Source organism: Octopus bimaculoides, chromosome 12 (assembly GCF_046866305.1).
Source record: "Octopus bimaculoides isolate indiv1 chromosome 12, ASM4686630v1, whole genome shotgun sequence".
Lineage (NCBI taxonomy): Eukaryota > Metazoa > Mollusca > Cephalopoda > Octopoda > Octopodidae > Octopus > Octopus bimaculoides.
Window position 1 is genome coordinate 54,506,651 of NC_142939.1, and position 20,000 is coordinate 54,526,650.

The 20,000-nt window shown below is 32.9% G+C and overlaps 1 protein-coding gene across 3 annotated transcripts in view; it reads left to right on the forward strand.

The window, feature by feature from the left end:
- The window catches only part of LOC128249177 (lachesin-like), an 822,107-nt gene that overhangs the window by 84,738 nt on the left and 717,369 nt on the right, over positions 1-20,000 (forward strand). The gene's annotated exons all lie outside the window — the stretch shown is intronic.

A 20,000-nucleotide genomic window follows, 5' to 3' on the forward strand; every position in this document is an offset into this window, starting at 1 on the left:
CTACCCAGAGAGCATGCAGAACCTCAATATTGTATTCGCTTCCATTAGAGTTAAATGTATTGTTTCTTTCAGCTTATAGTCTCTCGTTCCATTTGTTATAGTAGCATAGATGGATTGATCGGAAGATGTCATTGTTGAATGAAAAATATGAAAACAACCACATCTGTTAGACTTCTGAACAATTATTTCCTCATTCTAGTTTCTGTTCTGGTTTTATCTCACTCTCACCCAAATATGCCTTGCTGAGCTCATCCTAACGTTTTTCACTTCTCTCGTTTTACTATGTATCTCTAGCTCTTTCTCACAAATTACCACTCACTCATATATATTTAGTACATTAAATCTTGGACTAACTAGAACAGATACTCAGACAATATGACATACACGTATATAAACACATTCATAACCCGCTTCAAAAACAGGTATCCTTCTTCACTCCAAAAATGGCTGTCATAGATAGCAATTGCTATTGCATCAGTTGCGAAGTTTTTCTGTTTTCTGAAAACATCGAAACTCTGGCAAACATATTCAACAATATCCGCATATTAAACTTGTCCAATTGAGATGACAGTGAAATATATACAGCATAAAAACAATAAAATTCTTCAGTTTGAAAATAGTTGTTCACAATTTCAATAAGCTGACATCAAATATCAGGCTCCTTTAGATAGCTAGCTACCAATTTCAACGTGATTGACGATTGTGCTTGCGACTATATGAAATTGTTTTCGAAAATTTTGCTTTGTCATTATCTAATTGTATACATCTGGAATCATTCTGAAGGAACACAGGATATATCTGCAATACACTTGATAATAAAATCCCTCAACCTAAGCAATCCTTGATAATAACAAAACTAGAAGAAACGCCAACAACAACTCGTCGCAGAATTAGACGTCAAATACCATCATAATGTGTAAGAGGGATAAAAACGTCACAGCTCAACAATTTTTTCTTTGGTAAAATAAAGGACACATAAAGGAAATAGACTGAACGGATATTCTTCATATTAATCTCTTATGGCCAAAAATAACTTGAACTCACGAATCGAAGACGATGAGTGAAATAAAATAATTCAAAATCGTAAAGAAAGAAAAGAGAGAAAACTATTTTAGTGAGTCAGCGTTAACAACAAAGTTTGCACCAGAAGCACAATTTGTATACCGGATGGGAAAATACAAAAGCTTCTTATATGTAACATCTTCTTAAGTAAATTTTAAGATATCTGGGGAAATGTATTCAGGCAGAATACATTATGGCTAGATCCGATGACAAAAGAGTATTGCACGAGAGAAATAGTGAAAATTAGAGAATCACATGTGAAACTTCGAAACGCTGTATAACAGTAAAGCAATTTGGAAAAGCTTAAATGTTGGATATTCGTATAAAATGTTCTAAAAATCACTAATACTTATATATATATATATATATAATAACTACGGCAAACCTTATTATTTCTACTGTTAGCGTATTCTACTTTTAGTAAGTAAATATTCGCTTCATATTTTGGCACAAGGCCAGAAATTTTAGGGAAGTTGGTAAGTCAATTACATCGACTTGCTAGTGTTCAACTGGTACTTATGTTATCGACTCAGCTTTGGCAGGATTTGATCCTACAGCATAAAGACGGACAAAATCCGCTAAGCACTTAGCCCGGTGCGCCAGCTCACTGCCTTGTGTTAGTAAATAAATATCACACACACCTTATTATTATTATTATTATTATTATTTGGGAACGAGATGAAAGAAAGAAACATTTTGCTCTATTTGTTGTTCCGACACTTTACATTCAGAAATCAAAATCTGTTATGCTTAACTTTGCCTGCCATCCTTTGGAGCTCGATAAAATATGAACCAGTTCATCACTGGGATCGATGTTTTCTTCCCACTCCCTTCAAAAACTGCTGGCCCGATGCCTAAATTTGAAAATATTATTATAATAGTCATCAGGTAATACTCTTTGCGACGGACAAAATTAATTTATCTTAATGGAGTCGATTAAATAAAGCACAAGTCAAATATTGTTATCGAATATATCGACAAATCCCCTCCTCTCAAAACTACTGCCATTTCGCCTAAATTACAAGCCATTATTGCATTATTGTTATTGTAGTGCCCCCTTTACTGTGTTAACACTATTTTGATTGTAGATGATACTGTTCGCGACTTGTCGTCAATAAGATTATCCCGGCTCAGAATAGAATTAACACTTTAACCACAAAGGAAATAAAAATATTACACACTTTACATATTAATTATTGTGCATTATTCCACGTAAAAGTCTTGTTTTTACAGACAAGTGGAAAAGAACATACACACACAAAGTTTTCACGCACAAAAAGATCTCTCTGAGCAGCAATCTTTCTCTTTTGCTTCCTCTCTCTCTCTCTCTCTCTCTCTCTCTCTCTCTATATATATATATATATATATATATATATATATATATATATATATATCTGTACATGTATGAATATATAACCGGAATTGTTATGCGAGAGATACTGTATACGCATAGACACGATTGCGAATACATCGATATACCTAGAAAATTTGATTATTCTCATATCAGTATAGCATTTCTTAGTTATGTAAAAATATTCACATTTATATAAGTTTCATAAGAATGTAAAACTCATCAAATATATATGTATCAATTTGTATATATGCATACAATCGTTCACACACGCTCACGCATGTACATACACACACACACACACGCATATACACATACATACTACATACGTATAACGTATATTTGCTAGTATATATGTACATATGTATGTATATACTTTATACAGATTTATAGATGTAGTCACATATATATATACTATATACACATATGGTGCATATGTATGAAAATAAGAAACACGGTTTGTGTGTGTCAGTGCGTGAATATCATTATGAATGGATGTACATGTGTATATTTTGTATTAAGTTGTGTGTCGATAGATTTGGAGACTAGCTGAATTGAAATAAAGTCTAAATATGATGTCTGAATTCCTAAAAATCAATAGCAATGTGCCCAATGAGAAATTAACTTAATTATGTCATTGAAATCACCATTTTTATTTCCCATAAGATTTCATCCTCTAAAACAGTGCATCCAATTTACATCCTTCACCATGGTAACCAGATCGATGTGGACCTTGTTAGTGGCAGATTTATATAATATAGGATTTATTTTGGAAACATCTGCAAACCATGCGTGTAACGTGGGTTTTATTTATTAGGAGAATCCTCCGCAGAGGTTTCGCAGACATAGAGCAACGCCTCACTCTTTTTATCTATTGAATAAACACCATATATTTCTGTATCAAAATTCACGTTACTTCGTCTTGTGGATTTCAGATGAGCACGCAAACAATGTTTTTTTTTGTTTTTTTATGATGTTCAGATACATGTTAATGATTGTTGTTACTGATGTCAATATTGTTGATATTGTTACTACAATTACTGTTGTTGATGATGATGATCAACTTTTATGCTCCGATTTAGGTGATATGTAAATACAGGCATTTCAGTAAAACAATTATTATTATTATTATTATTATTATTATTATTATTATTATTATTATTATTATTATTATTATTATTATTCAGTAGTTTTATTTTTATAACGTGCTTTCACTTCACTACCGAGCGCAGCTCTGTGCGCCTTGGGTATGTGCTGTGGTTTGCTGTGGTGCTCTTATGTTTACTGTATTGAAAGTGTTTTGCGTAGAATGTGTGCAGTGCCCAGTAGTGCAATTTTCTGTATGTTATATATATTTGTAAGTCCTGGTGTTTTTGTTATGTATTTGTCTGAATATTTTTTTATTATACCTAAGGCACCTACTATGATAGGAATTGTTTCTGTTTTTAGATTCCACATTCGAGTTATCTCTATTTCCAGGTCTTATTATTATTATTATTATTATTATTATTATTCAGTAGTTTTATTTTTATTTTTATTATTATTATTATTATTATTATTATTATTATTATTATTATTATTATTATTATTATTACTATTATTATTATTATTTTTATTATTATTATCATTATTATTATTATTAAGGAGGTGAGCCGGCAGAATCGTTAGCGCTCTCACCGAAATGCTTAGCGGTATTTCGCCCGTCGCTACGTTCTGAGTTCAAATTCCGCCGAAGTCGACTTTACCTTTCATCTTTTCGGAGTCGATAAAAATAAGTAACAGTTGAGCACTGGGGGTCGATGTAATCGACTTATCCTCTCCTCCAAAATGGCTGCCCTTGTGACAAAATTTGAAACCATTATTATAATAATAATAATTATTATTATTATTATGATCGTTATTATTATTATTAACAACAGAGTCGTCAAGAAATGTACAAAATGCTTAACGATACTTCTCTCAGCGTTCTGTTCAAAATCCGCCAACCTCAACGATACGTTTCATTCTTTCGAGGTCGATACAATAAGTACTCCTCAGGTAGTAGGTGTTGAAATAATAGACTTGCCCTCCCCTCGCTATTGCTGGTCTTGTACCAAAGTTAGAAAGAATTATTATTTGCAGTGACAATGTATTCATTCATGGCTACCCCTGACAATATACTGATATCATTTCGTAAAATGACCGGGTATAATTTGAAATATATTTTCTTAGCGTTTCTGTATTCCAATGTTCGAGTGATGATCGATTTGTATTATTCATACGAGCAATACATATTTCGATTATGTTCGTATTACCGCTTAGCAGAGCAGTAAAACTGCAAATGTATAAATTGCTATGGTTATGCACGAGGTATCTACTTTGGAGATAGACGAAGACTCGCACACTGACGAATTTTAATGCCAATATTTGTAGAGAGGTACTATAGCTATTGGTAAGAAATTTAATTAGTTTTAGAGGTTTGGTGCCAAAGTTAGAACGTATTATTGTTTGCTGTCATGGTTATTGAAACAAGGTTGTAAAAAGTTTATCGCAGTTACCGTTTGTTTCAGAAAAAAACTCTAACTTAATTCACAGAAGTAAAGTCATCTTCACCGCTGCTCTTTATGAGGCTTTGAAAGATATTTAGCTGTTTTCGTTACTAAACTTCAGCTGAACCCAGATGAGACCTATAATCAAAGGCGTTTGAGCAATGACCATCAAATGCCTGAGTCTGTGTGTGTGTGTGTGTGTGTGTGTGTGTGTGTGTGTGACTGGAGTCGGGAAGATCAGAGTTAAAATGAAGACTCAGAACACAATTATTCAGAGCATATGTATTTTGATAAGAGGCCCTAACATTAAAGTGTTCCTTACGAAATCCGACTCGGAAAATTTAAATGTGCGCGTCTACATACATTTATAAATACATGTGAATGTGCGAAAGAGAGAGAGGCGGAGATAAAGCAAGTCAGAGAGAACGATTGAGAGCCAGAGCGAGTGAGAGAGAGAGGGTATTTAAGCATTTACGTATGTACGTGTGTATTATATATTATGTTGGTGCTTTTTTCTATTTGAGATTTGACCATTTTATCTAGCATGTTGAGAAATCGGAGAAAGCCTTTTCTCTTGACTAAGAATATTTAGGAAAAAAGAAAATCTGGTGGTAAATGATCAGTAGAGATCAGACGAATTTCATGCATACTAATCAGATATTTAATTAGCTATTTTCACTGTAAACATTCCATAGGATATTTGATTACAAGTACATAACATCAGTCGTATTTACACATTACACTATGAAACTAGAAACATGAAAGTCGCTAAAACGTCTTTGATCATTTGATGATTTGACCAACTTGACTCGTGGCTTAACAACAAAAGCTGTAGATGTAGCAACAGAAAGAAAAAATAAAACAATTAATATTCGTTAGAGTTATTAGAGCAAAGATCCTTGAATCATTTAGTTAATTATATCGGACGTTTGTTTCTTGTAACACAGTTCCTACGTTCTTCATAAATCGTGGAAAAGATGCGATTTCAATAGCCTTTTAAGGCGACATTTCTCCAGTTTAATCGCTAACTTTAGCAAGAAACCCGGGGCAAATACACTGACTTTTCAATTCTTAAAATACAGGGTGTAATTACCAAGTGAAACGGAAGTAATATAATAAAACATTAATTACAATAACAGATAGGCGCAGGAGTGGCTGTGTGGTAAGTAGCTTGCTTATCAACCACATGGTTCCGGGTTCAGTCCTACTGCGTGGCACCTTGGGCAAGTGTCTTCTACTATAGCCTCGGGCCGACCAAAGCCTTGTGAGTGGATTTGGTAGACGGAAACTGAAAGAAGCCCGTCGTATATATGTATATATAATATATATATGTGTGTTTGTGTGTCTGTGTTTGTCCCCCACCATCGCTTGACAACTGATGCTGGTGTGTTCACGTCCCTGTAACTTAGCGGTTCGGCAAAAAGGAACCGATAGAATAAGTACTAGGCTTACAAAAAATAAGTACTGGGGTCGATTTTCTCGACTAAAGGTGGTGCTCCAGCATGGCCGCAGTCGAATGACTGAAACAAGTAAAAGAGTAAAGAGAAAGAGTATATTCGTAATCGTGTCTATGCATATACAGTATTTCTCGCATAACCGTTTCAGTTATATATGCACACATGTGAAGAAATAGGCACACACACACGCGCGCGCGCGCGCGCGCAAACGCTCACACTCGCATGCACATACACACACACACACACACACACAAACACATACAAACACACATATATTAATTAAAGTGCAGATAATTTTTGAAGGAGTATTTTTTGTTACAACTAACGCATGGTATTAAAGTGGTTATTCTTCGGTTATATCTATTTTTTATATTAGAGACTGCGTCCATAAAAGTGAATAGCCTCGAAGGACTCAGTTGGAAAAAAAAATCGACCACAGTATATTTCTTAAGTGTTTTACTTATACGTTCGGTGTTTTTGTTCAAACAGATAGGTTAGGGATGTAAAGAAACCAACACCAGTTGCTTAGAGTTGATGTGGAGCAATGACAAAGTTACGCACAAGTGTGCACATGCAGGTGTGTGTGTGTGTGTGTGTGTTTTGGGTAGGTGTGCGTGTGTAGTATACAGGTATTTTTTCATGGCTTAGTAACTTAAACTCCGATGGAGTCAAAGGTACGTCCTTCCGTCCAACTGACAAAAACGTGCCGTGGTCATTATAAAACTGGCGAAGATCGCTCCTGTCTTGGTCTGAACGCAGCCGATGCTGATTTCTTTTACATGAAAACAAAGAGATAGAGAGACAAAGTGGTAGAAAAGAAAGAAATCAACCCCAATACAGGACTGGTACTTTATTTGTCGATTTCGGAAGTATGGAAAGCAAAATTGGTGACACTGGCGGATTTTGAGCACAGACGACAGAGAGTTCCAGTAGGAATAATGCAAAAGGCAATATATCCGAATCTAATATAACGCTACTAATATAAATAAATATATATATATATAAATATATATATATATGTACACGTGTGTGTGTGTTTGTGTATGAATGTGTGTGTGTTAATGTAAATGTGTGTGTGTATATATATATATATATATATATATATACACACACACATATATATGCCTTTGATCGATGATACTGTCATCAACTTTGATCTCTAAATGCGACGTCTATCATTCGCTTTTTCAAACATCCTCCTTTCCTCTCTCTCTCTCTATCTCTCTCTCTCTCTCTCTCTCTCTCTCTTAGATATATATATATGTATGCATATATGTATATGTTAGTGTTTGGGCAGACATAGCACTCAAACACATAGGCTTCTACTTATATACACATACAGAGATATACATGTCTAGGTATTGCGTGTGTGTGTGTGTGTGTGTGTGTGTGTGTGTGTGTGTGTGTGTGTGTGTGTGTGTGTGTGTGTGTGTGATATCCAAGCCACACGTCTACACATTCACAACACACAAGCATATAAACTCATGTTCACAATAGGTACGCTAATTTTACCTATAAAGAAGGAGAAAAATTCCGCCTCTGTGGTTACTGAACTATAGAATATTTAGTATTGATTATAGTTCTTATAGCTAATTATAATGATATGCAAATATATACATATTGGACATTTATTTATGTTGCTGATGTATCTACACGTACTATATACTTAAGTTTTGCAGTCGCTTATAGAGGTTTATAGGTAATATCTCACAAGTACTAAAGCTATGTTAAAATTATGTATATTCCATCATACATATGCGCGTCGATAGACACTCCAACACAGTCAAACATATACACGCTACACGCATATGTATGTAAAAAATATGTTAATAGTCAGACTTTTTTTTACTATTGTCTTGTAAATCAAAGGGGATAGTATGGCATTATATTTTAACTTCAAATGCAATTTAACAAGAACAACGAAATTTTTTTCTTTGTTTGTCAAAACGCAAGTAAAACTATATCATTTACATTTTTCTTTCACATTATGATCATCACCATCACAATCATTAATCTCATTAGCATTGTAATTATCGCCATTGTCCTCATTATAATCATTATCATCATCACAAGCGTCTTTATCTTCATCATCCCGAGCATTAATAACATTATTATCATTCCTACCAAGATCGTTGTCGCCATAGTCGCAGTCTTCGTTGTCGTCATCATTAATAATGGTTTCAAAGTTTGGTACAGGGCCAGAAAGTTCGTCGGAGGGGGTAAATCGATTACGTCAACTGGTACTTATTTTATTGACCCGGAAAAGATGAATAGCAAGATCGATTTCGACGGAATTTAAACTCAGAACGCAAGTTCTATATTTGAAAGAAAGTCAATCCAACTGCAAATAGGTTACAGAAAGTGCTAGTCTTTTAAATTTTGTACATGGACCTAGGGATCTGTTTCATGGCAAGACTGTGTACAAATTCTTCATGGCTTGCTTTGAAATGAAGAACGGGTATTTCAAAGCTTAGAGAACTGCCATAGACACTCTTCGTGGAAACGAAATCATCAAATCAGTATTTCAAGTCAGTATCCCAAAAGATGCACATTTCGAGCTTTATCTCACCTACCCTTTCTTTCAGTTATATTCTTTCTTTTTCTTTAACTTTCGTATATTTCAGAATGTGGCTTCATACGAAATGATATCCAATAAAATTGCACGTTATACGGACTACATTCCGTAACGCTTAAAGCAAAATGTCTGAATCTCTGTAACCACTAAAGAATTTATCCTTGCTATTGTAGATCATAATGTAATTATCTAAATGTCAAAAGATCATTCAATAATAACACTAAATAAAAATAATAATAACATAGGTCCAAGTAGACCAACTATATACAATGTACTTTTGTATTCTATGGATTGTGTATTGGAGATCAGGAAGACATTTTTCTTTAAGCTAGATTTAAAGTTATCCAACTAATATTCTACTTGACCCTTCATGTCCCCAATTCATATAAATAAACACCACCGCGGTCTTTATAGGCTTCTCTTAGAATCCGTGAAAATATTCTTAAATTAACGAAAGAAAAAAAAAATTGGTGGTTATATATTGCTTTTATGTGTTATTTCAACCCAATGTTGGAGAATTTAGATTGATATCATCATGTTCTATAAATAACTAGAAACAAGGCATAGACAATTTAAACAATCTATAACACATTCGTATACCGCCATAAACATGATACGCGCGTGCGTGCATGTGTGTGTGTGTGTGTGTGTGTGCGTGCGTGCGTGCGTGCGTGTGTGTTCTTTGTGCGTGTGTGTATGCGTGTGTAAGGCAATTACGATGAAATAAATTTACAACAATCTTTCATACACATACACATATATACTACTTACATTACACCAACACGCAAATATACTCACTTATGTATGAAGGTGATTATTACGAGGAGGGGTAGGACATTTTTCATGTAGTTGTTAGTGCTCATGTTTCAGAAAATATACATATAGATTTATTATTGGCATGTGTCAGTCTTCAGACGCTCTAAGTGGTTTTTGCTTTTCAAAGTGAATCGTTGATACTAGCCATCGGTACGGTAGTAATGACGTGGTGTAATAGTGTTATGTAATATATTCGTGACATTCCTAGTAAGATGGTATTTTGTAATGAGGTGATATTTCAAGAACTATATACCTCAAACATCGAATTAAGTATCTTATGTTTTGAAATGGATGTAGTCGAAATTGAGATCAATGATGCCAGGGAGGAAATTGTGAAGCAACAAAGAATAAAATGCTGATAAAATAATATTTTTCACAAGGCCAGCAATTTCGGGAGAGGGGGTAAATCGATTACATCAACCCCAGTTCTCAACTGGTATTTATTTTATCGGCCCCTAAAATATACCAAACGAAGTCGAACTCAGTGGGCTCTAAACTCACAACGTAAAGACGGACGAAATGCCGTTGAGATTTTTGCCATGAGTGGTAAGGATTCTACCGGCTCACCACCATTTTAAGATGCTAGTAAAATAATGGTATGCAGTGTAAGTAGACTGAAAATATTCCAGAGAGAAATTAGGATAATTACCAATCTCCGTCACATATATTAGCTTCACAAGCTGCTTCTCTTTATTTGTAATTAATTCCGTGACAAAATGTCGAGAAAGACAAAATATTATGAAAGAAAATATAAAAAACGAAAATAGCGAACAGCAGCTAAAAAAGTAATAAATATTTAAAACAAATCATGATTTAACCAAAGTTTTCTATTAAATTTGTTCGGTTTCTTTACATCTGTTAAAACGCTCTATTGTTTGATTTTCTGTTATTATTAATATTTTATGTGAGAGAGTACGTAATAATGTGTTTTAGGGAGAATGTATTTTGTCAAGTAGCCAGGACAATGTAATTAGAATGATCTACAATAACAGCACTCACTTTGTTATATATTCCTAAACCATAAAAATTAAGAAATTGCGAATAAAATATCTTTGTTGTTAATTGCAATTTGGATAATCTTGTATGAACAGCGCAGAGTAGAGACGGTGTTAGCCATAGTATTTACCAGGGAGCTCAGTATTATTAGAAATATGAGTTACAAAAATCGTAATTCAATAACAAGAGTATTTGGTAGAGTTGTTCGAGTATCTGTGTGTGTGTAACGAAAAATCAGGAGTTAAAATTAGAATAATTGCAAAGGGAATTGTTGTTTATTATTTACGTAGCTAAGTCTGGTTTTCGAAAATTATCACCATAAAGTAGGATTTGAATAAAAAACATGAAAGATTTCAAGTGATAACATTAATCTAAAACACAATAAATACTCCTTGCTTTGTTCTGACTATCTTATTCCATGTAGATTGTTAGCATCGATGAAAATATTGCACAAGTATCTTCGATAACAGAAGTGGAATAGTATTTTAGAGCAAACATGCACATTGATGACCAGAAAAGCAAGCGTAACACTGTAGTCAAAAAGGAGAAAATGTCTACGGTCGTGTCGAAAGACTTAAATGCCACATATTTGCCAAAAGGAGCAAAGGCCACTTTATGTTTGAAAGGGAGAAATCTACACTGATTTAGAAAGATATCTATCAGTCTCAAATTAAGTAGAGTTTGTACATTCGATTGATATATTGATGTCTATATTTGGATCTGTTGGATCTGGTCTGAATATCTACCACATACTTGTAGTCGTTAACTATGGAATTCTATTAAAAAAAAAAAAAAAACGTATGAAAGAACTTCACTGCATAACACAGTAGGTTTTTGGTGATCAACAAAACATGACTATGTGATGCCTAGTCAGAGCTAGCAGCACTGGTCTGTATAAAAGTCTTTCCCGGAAAACATTTCAAATGTAAAAGGTATCCAAATTTATGTTGATTTATTCAGATACATTACTATGTCATTAATTAAGGATTCAGAGTTTAATAACAGCTACTTATGTTGGCATATTGTTCATCAAACCGGAAATGTTATATCTGATGGAAAATTAAACAGTTTAAAAAACTTTATTAGATTAATGAAATTATTCAAAGTAAAATGATGAAGCAGCATTTATGGTGACGCTAAAGTTGTTGACGAAAACACTGGAGCCCCAAAAGAATTTGCTAATAAGAGGAGAGAGAGAGAGAGAGAGAAGGAAAATGAGATCCTTTGATGAATATGAGAGAAGTGATGCATATATTAATTCTGCCGACGAGGATAGGCTGAAGATACAAGTATTTTACGCCATATTTCATTCGGCCATTTCAAATAATGCAGGACGGTTCAATACTGCATCACATTTCAATAATTTATTTATATTCATTTGGGAATATCCTGAAATAGCAAATGGCTAGATTGAGCTCAATGTTAATCAATTGTGTTAAATATACATTATCGATATAATGAAAGTTGAAATATTCCATTTAAAATCAATACATAAATAAAATGTTTATCCAACCCCAATTCCAACAATTAAATTATTAAACAAACTTACTGAGCTGAATCTTCAAGTAGCATTCCCTAATGAATTTATAGCATTTCATATATATGTATGTATATATATATATATATATATATATATATATATATATATATATATATATATATATATATATATATATATATATATATATATATATATATATATATATATATATATATATATATATATATATATATATATATATATATATATATATCCTTTTTTATGCAGCCTAGCAGTCATAATTGCACAGACGGAGAGATCTGTCAGGGCTTTGGCTTCTATAAAAATGTTACAAGATCAATGATGTGCCAAATAACATCATCTCCCTGGAGATCTTTGCAATCAAAACCTGTCTTGCACGTTAACTCAATTGGACTTTAATTAATGTCATTGCTAGTCACAAGACTCAAAAACGTCTTTTGTAATTAACATTATAAATATTTTATTTCTTATTTGCTAAAATACACAAACACAAACACAAACAAACACACATACACACTATAATGCTAGAAGATTCAGCTTGGGTATGCACGTTGTTCTTTAAGGAGCTAGTAAATGGTAGTCGATGTATTATTGGTTTCAAAACGTAAAAATAAATATGGGCTCAGGCGTGACTGTGGGTAGGCGCACGCGTGGCAGGGGATAGTCGCAGACATGGTTGTGTTCACTGGCACAAGCGTGGCTGCTTGGTAAGAAATTTGGTTCCCAACCACATTGTTCCGGGTTCAGTCCCACGCCATGGCACGTCGGCCAAGCGTCTGCAACTATAGCTTCGGGCTTTCCAAAACCTTGTGAATGGATTTGGTTGGCTGAAATAGAAAGAAGCCGCTCGTCGTATATATATATATATATATATATATATATATATATATATATATATATATATATATATATATATATATATATATATATATATATATATATATATATATATATATATATATATATATATATATATGTATATATAAATGTATATATATCTATGTGCGTGTCTGTGTGTCTGTGTTTGTCCTCCACCACCACTTGACAACTGGTGTCGATGCGCTTACGCCCCCATAACTTGGCAGTTCATCAAAAGAACCTATAGAAGAAGTATTAAGCTTAAAAATAATAAGTCCGTCCTGGGGTCGATTTGTTTGATTAAAGCCCTTCAAGGTGGTGCCCCGGCATCACTGCAGTCTGACGACGGAAATATTCAGTGTGAATAGATATTGCTACGGCGAGGTAATATGCAGTAGGTTTAAATTGAAACATTTTATACTGAATAATTTATTAACTGACTGGTCTAGTTGTTTGTGGTTGCACGTAAAGTATGGCTGTTGTACGAATATAAATTTAACACAAATATTAAATAGATTATAGAGGGTCAAAGAAGAATATATATATTTAATCAGAGAATGTAAATTGATACATAGAAAGGAAGATAATTGAAAGAAATTTAGAAATATAGATAGATTGTTTCTGAAAATGATAATTGTATTATATGTACATTGATATAATTGTTGTCATTGTCTACAAACGTGTGCATAACTTACAGAACATAACATGCGTAAACAAATATCGTAGGAGTATGAAACTCGAATTAAATGTATTCAGTTTAAGTAAACCATATTTAACATGCGTCGAGTACGCTCTTCCTCATTGATGTAATATGTCTGTGTGTGTGTGTTTGTGTGTGTGTGTGTTTGTTTGTGTGTGCTTCTGTGTGTGTGTGTGTGTGTGTGTGTGTGTGTGCGATGTACATAGGTGAATACATAAGCACGAGAAAGCATGCGCAGTCGTGGTTGTAGTAAGAAGCTTTCTTCCCATCCACATGGTCCCAGATTCAGTCCCACTGCGTGGTAACTTGATAAAAATGTCTTCTACTATACCCGCGGGCCTACCAACGCCTTGTGAATGGATTTGGTAGACGGAAGCTGAAAAAAGCCCCTCTTATATATATATATATATATATATATATATATATATATATATATATATATATATATATATATATATACAATTAAAAGGGTAAAGGTTTGTCAATTTATTAATTTATTTATAAATCAACAATTAATAATTTTTACCAAGCCCTTCGGGATGTAAACACCATTATCGGTGAACTTATTTAAAAGTTCTTATACATTTATAAACATAATTAAGGGATCAGCAAACATTTGCTTCACCACATATGTATATATATATACATATATATATATATATATATATATATATAGATCTTAGCGGTTCGGGAAAAGAGTGGTAGGATAAGTACTAGGCTTACAAAAAAGAAGTCCTCATGTCGATTTCTTCGACGGAAACCTTTTAAGGCGGTGCTCCAGCATTGCTGGAGTCAAATGTTGAAAAAGTAAAAGAATAAAAGAATAAAAGAATAAAAGAATAAAAGATTTCACTCATAGATATCAAGACAGGATCATATCAACATTATCTTTTTTATATGAAAAAAACATTACTGTGAAGTAGTAATGGCCGCGGAAATCATAATAAAACGTGTCATTGTATAATCATTTTTCCTATTACTTAAGACTAATCTATAACGTTCAAGCTATACTCTCGGAAATTGCGATAATTTAGAAAGTGTTCCATCACATAACAACCCATTTTTATAGTACAAATAAAATTCTAGAAAGGAAGTTGCAAAAAATTAAAAACCTTTCACCTCATTAAATTTTGACCTGTTGTAGAACGAGGGCGCCTGTATCTGGACACACGATCCGTTAGAAAACAAGAACCAAATTTCACTCAACTAACACTACCGTTTTGAGAATAAAGAGAATTTTTGATCGCTTAGCAATAGATTACGCCTGACATGTCTGACCAAAAGAAGAGATAGACTTGAAACAATTGATGAATTGATGGATTGCTGGATCGCTAGAGATATAGAGATACAGACAATTGGATAGAGAGCCACGGAGGGATGCATAGATACAGACAAAGTTTTGGGAAAACGGATGGGCAGACAAGCAAAATATAGTGTTATAATAACGCTAAGCTTTGTAGACTTTGTGATGGTCATGATTAGGAGATTTTTCATTATTTAACTGGCTTCTCGGTTGGATCAGCAAGTGAGCTAAACACTAACTCCATTAACACCATCACCGAGATATCTCCACCACAAACAAATACAGCAAGCGAGAATTTACATAAGAGATTATAAATAATAGAGCTGCGAATAACAAAGCGTATTCAACCAACAAATATACAATATTAAACTCATATCATTGGTGTCTTCCATGGATTTTATACTTGTCTGAAACAATTTTCAAACGTAAAAGAAAGTTTGAAGTACTTCGACTATAGTAATCTACTTATTTAAGAGGTTATAACTTGGAAATTGGAATTGCATATTCATTTATGCATACCGTAACATTATGCACATTCTAACACAAATTTATGCATGCACAATTACGCATACATCGGTGGTGTATGTGTGAGTGTGTGCAATGATGTAAATGTGTATGAAACCTATATATGTATATATGTATTATCACATATATATAAACCTCATACACATTTACATCATTATATGATGTGTAATATATATATATATATATATATATATATATATATATATATATCTATGCATGTATATATATATATATATATATATATATATATATATATATATATATATATATATATATAAAGAAGATATAAAATTCTGGTCAGAGAGTGAGCAAAGGTTTCGTATTAACAAAAGCCACAGCCTTGTGGATAGCTCCTCAGACTCTGTACAAAGACAAACGGAATTAGAGTTTCTAACACAAGAACGTGAGAAAACGTTCAGATATCGAGATTTAAATGCTAACGTATAAAAATGTTAATGAGGACGGGTTTTTATGAGATTAACGTTTTTATGCTTTAGCCAATAAATCACGGTATCTGAGCCTTTCTTCACGTGCGCGTGGTAGAAATTTTTTTTTTTTTTTTTCTGTATATGTATTAAGTCTCATGACCTGTCCACAAGGCTGTGGCATTTGTGGATACGAAACCTGTGGCATCTCTATGACTAGAATTGAAATTTTTGTTTTGAACACTGCTTCTCTATTCTTTATAGAGTGTTTCTTTCCTGATATATGTTCTATTGACTATATATACATATACACATATGCACAGGCTGACACGCATATACAAATACATATACGCACACAACTGCACACGCATACATTTGTTTTTTTTTATCTGTACAGAAGAGAGACAAACAATGAAAAGATGATAGAGGAAAGAAGGCAACGAAACGTGGAACAAGAGCAATGATATGTATATATATACAATTTGTAAACAGAGTTGCATACAAGTGTATGCATATGCATATATATATATGTATATAATTGCATACACACATAAACGCATTTATAATCTTAGACACATGCATCTATATAAACATACGTACATATAGAGCTATGTACTCAAAACAAAAGCGAGAACTTATCAAACGCGATATATACAAACACATTTCAACACTAGCGATGTTTATAAATCTCCATGTTTATTTATCTCAATGTCCATCAATGAAATATTGCCTTTTGTACAACCGATTCTCTTCCAAATTAGCTACCTATTCATTTCAATCTAAAAAAGTTTTAACAGCTAACCTTTTTAAGGATTTTCGTTGAATACTTCATTAATTGGTGTCATATAATCATACACGTATTTGTTTGTGTGTTCGTGTATGTATATATGTATGTATATAAACATTTGTGTGTTCGTAAATGTATATTTGCATATTTGTAATCATATTTATATATACTAACATATGTATATGTATATATGAATGTATGTACGTATACACATACACACACACATATATATATTTGTATATATATTCACACGCACATATATATATAATATATATAATACATACAATATATATATATATATATATATATATATATATATATATATATATATATATATATATATAAAATCTTCCCGTGTATGCATCTTTGAAGACACGAACACAGAAATATAATGACATGCATACGCATAATAGGCAGAGCTCATATATCTGCTTTTGATTTAAAATTTGAGAGACAAATATTACTCTGTAGAAGCTGTTGTGTCTATTTAATTCTAGAAGCTCTTGAGTCTTTTTGCCCTTACTCCGATTTTCTAAACAAATATCATTTCTATTCGTTGTCGCCTCAAAGATGACGATAGAAAGAATTTTTGGTTTGTAACTTCAATAATAATCTCTCTTACTCGAAGTTGTGTCCTTACAACACTGCATGTGCGAAAGCCTCTAACAGATGTATGAAAGGAAATTAGTGTGGGCGCTCTTCGTCTGTGAAAACAATGGAAATTTTGAAGCAATTACGTGTCTAGAAATTATGCGGAATAGTGTACAACAGTCAGTTGAAAATTTTTGGTTGTGATGAAATAAATAATATTTGAAGAGTAATATGTTGAAGATCAAATAACGTTAAACTATAGTATCGGTTTTATTGCCTGTTGGGTTTATCAGAAAATTCAATCTAGACTGATCATCGAAACCCTCACTCAGGGATCGTTCACTATTACGTGTCACATCTCATCGATGATAAACATTGTACGACCAGTTAAATAACGTTGCTGTTTGGGTACCTCACCCAAATTTGCTTTTATTTCGTCTAATGTCTAAAATGGATAAAGACATAATATATTTCAAAAATAATTGAGTATCTCCTCAGAATCAAGCATTTGTAATACATAATCCAACAGTCAACATAATATATTAAATCTATTATTAGACACAACACCCATTCACTTGCGGTACTTTTTTACCTCAACCTAAATGAGAGAGTTGTAAATGTGAAATCCAACAGTTGTGGAGATGCATAAGAAACGCACACAGGGGAGCCAATAAACAAGAAAACTCAAGATAACAATGCCATAAGACAAGGAAAGAATACAGCGATGGCAACATCTATTAGATCCACAGAGCGGCGATGGTTTACTGAAAATGTTCATCAAATATACATTATATCCTGACCAACAATGCTTTTTATAGGAATGTATTGTGATTTTATGTCATCGTTTTAAAATATTTAGCCGAGTTTCCGTAAGATCGGTATTAGAAGCGGTAACCGGAAATTAGTGGTCATTCTTAAAAATTCCTTTAAGTTCGTAATTTCGTAACTAGTGTTTCCGCGACCCAGAGGATTCTTGTAATATATTTGTAATTCTGAGATTATGGGAATCAATATATTTAGGTATGTGTTCCGTATGAGATTTTATTACATTACTTTATGTTATTTCAATAGATCTCAAGGTTAACAACATACAGATAGACAGAAATGCAAATAAAGTCGATAGATTATTCATTAGCAAGTTGTATACCAGCGCAGGAATGATTATATATACGTATATGTGTGTGTGTGCGTGTGATTGGGTGTGTGTGCGTGCGTTCGTGTGTATGTATGTATCTGTGTTTGGATATTTACGTTCCTTTTGGCTACATGAGCGAATGGTTAGGAGCAAAACACCGGTAGGGGAGAAGAGAAAAATTTCCACTCAAATTAATATATAGATTGGGTTACAATTATATATATATATATATATATATATATATATATATATATATATATATATATGTATGTATGTATGTATGTATGTATGTATATGTATGTATGTATGTATGTATATGTATGTATGTATGTATGTATATATATGTATGTATGTATGTATATGTATGTATTTACGTATGTATATACATGCATGTATGTATATATATGGTATATATATATATGTATATATTATATATATATGTATATATCTTATATATATATATATATATATATATATATATACAAATGTTGAGTCACACAGACGTTGAAAGGAATGGGGTGGAGATATGTAGAAATGTGCACACAGTATGCGTAAATTTCATAAGTAGATAGGAAGTTTGATTATGTGCCAGATGGATTGACAAAGTTTATATAACTTATAAAAACGTTGAAAATACTGGTAATAGAAATGTATATAAATACTGCGAGAATTTTTTTAAAAAAAGAATTAGAGGTGTAAAGAAAGATATATAGGATCATAAGTTAAAAGTAATAGTATTATATATTGTCATAAACACAGTTATAAAGACATAAAGCCATTTTGTTTTTCGTTTCTATGTCTGTGCGGTTTTATGTAAATATCTAGTGGACATGCCATGCAATAAAGTTGTATGCTGTAAATAAGTTCAGCATGGACTAAGCTTTAGTGTGATGGGCTCCAGTCGTAAGTTCTTGGTTTACAATAGTGAATCGAACCGAGTGTATTATCTTTGGGTATAACACATCATTTCGAACCATGCCATTTATGCATCTGTAAACGAATACACGGCTATTTCAGACACAGCTCTTCCCATTTCCTCTGTCTCTGTCAGTCTGCATGTCTCTCTGTTTGTCTGCCTCCCTCCGTCACCATCTCTCTCTTTACTTCTCTCTCTCTCTCTCTCTCTCTCTCTCTCTCTCTCTCTCTCTCTCTCTTTCTCTCTCTCTCTCTCTCTCTCTCTCTCTCTCTCTCTCTCTCTTTCTATCTCTCTCTCTCTCTCTCTCTCTCTCTCTCTCTCTCACACACACACACACACACACACTTTCTCCTGTGTCATTGTGTTAGTTCAAGTGGCGAAAATATGCCCATATATTCTCGGATATACATGAATACCTATATGCAATTAAACGAACGAAAACACAATTAAAAA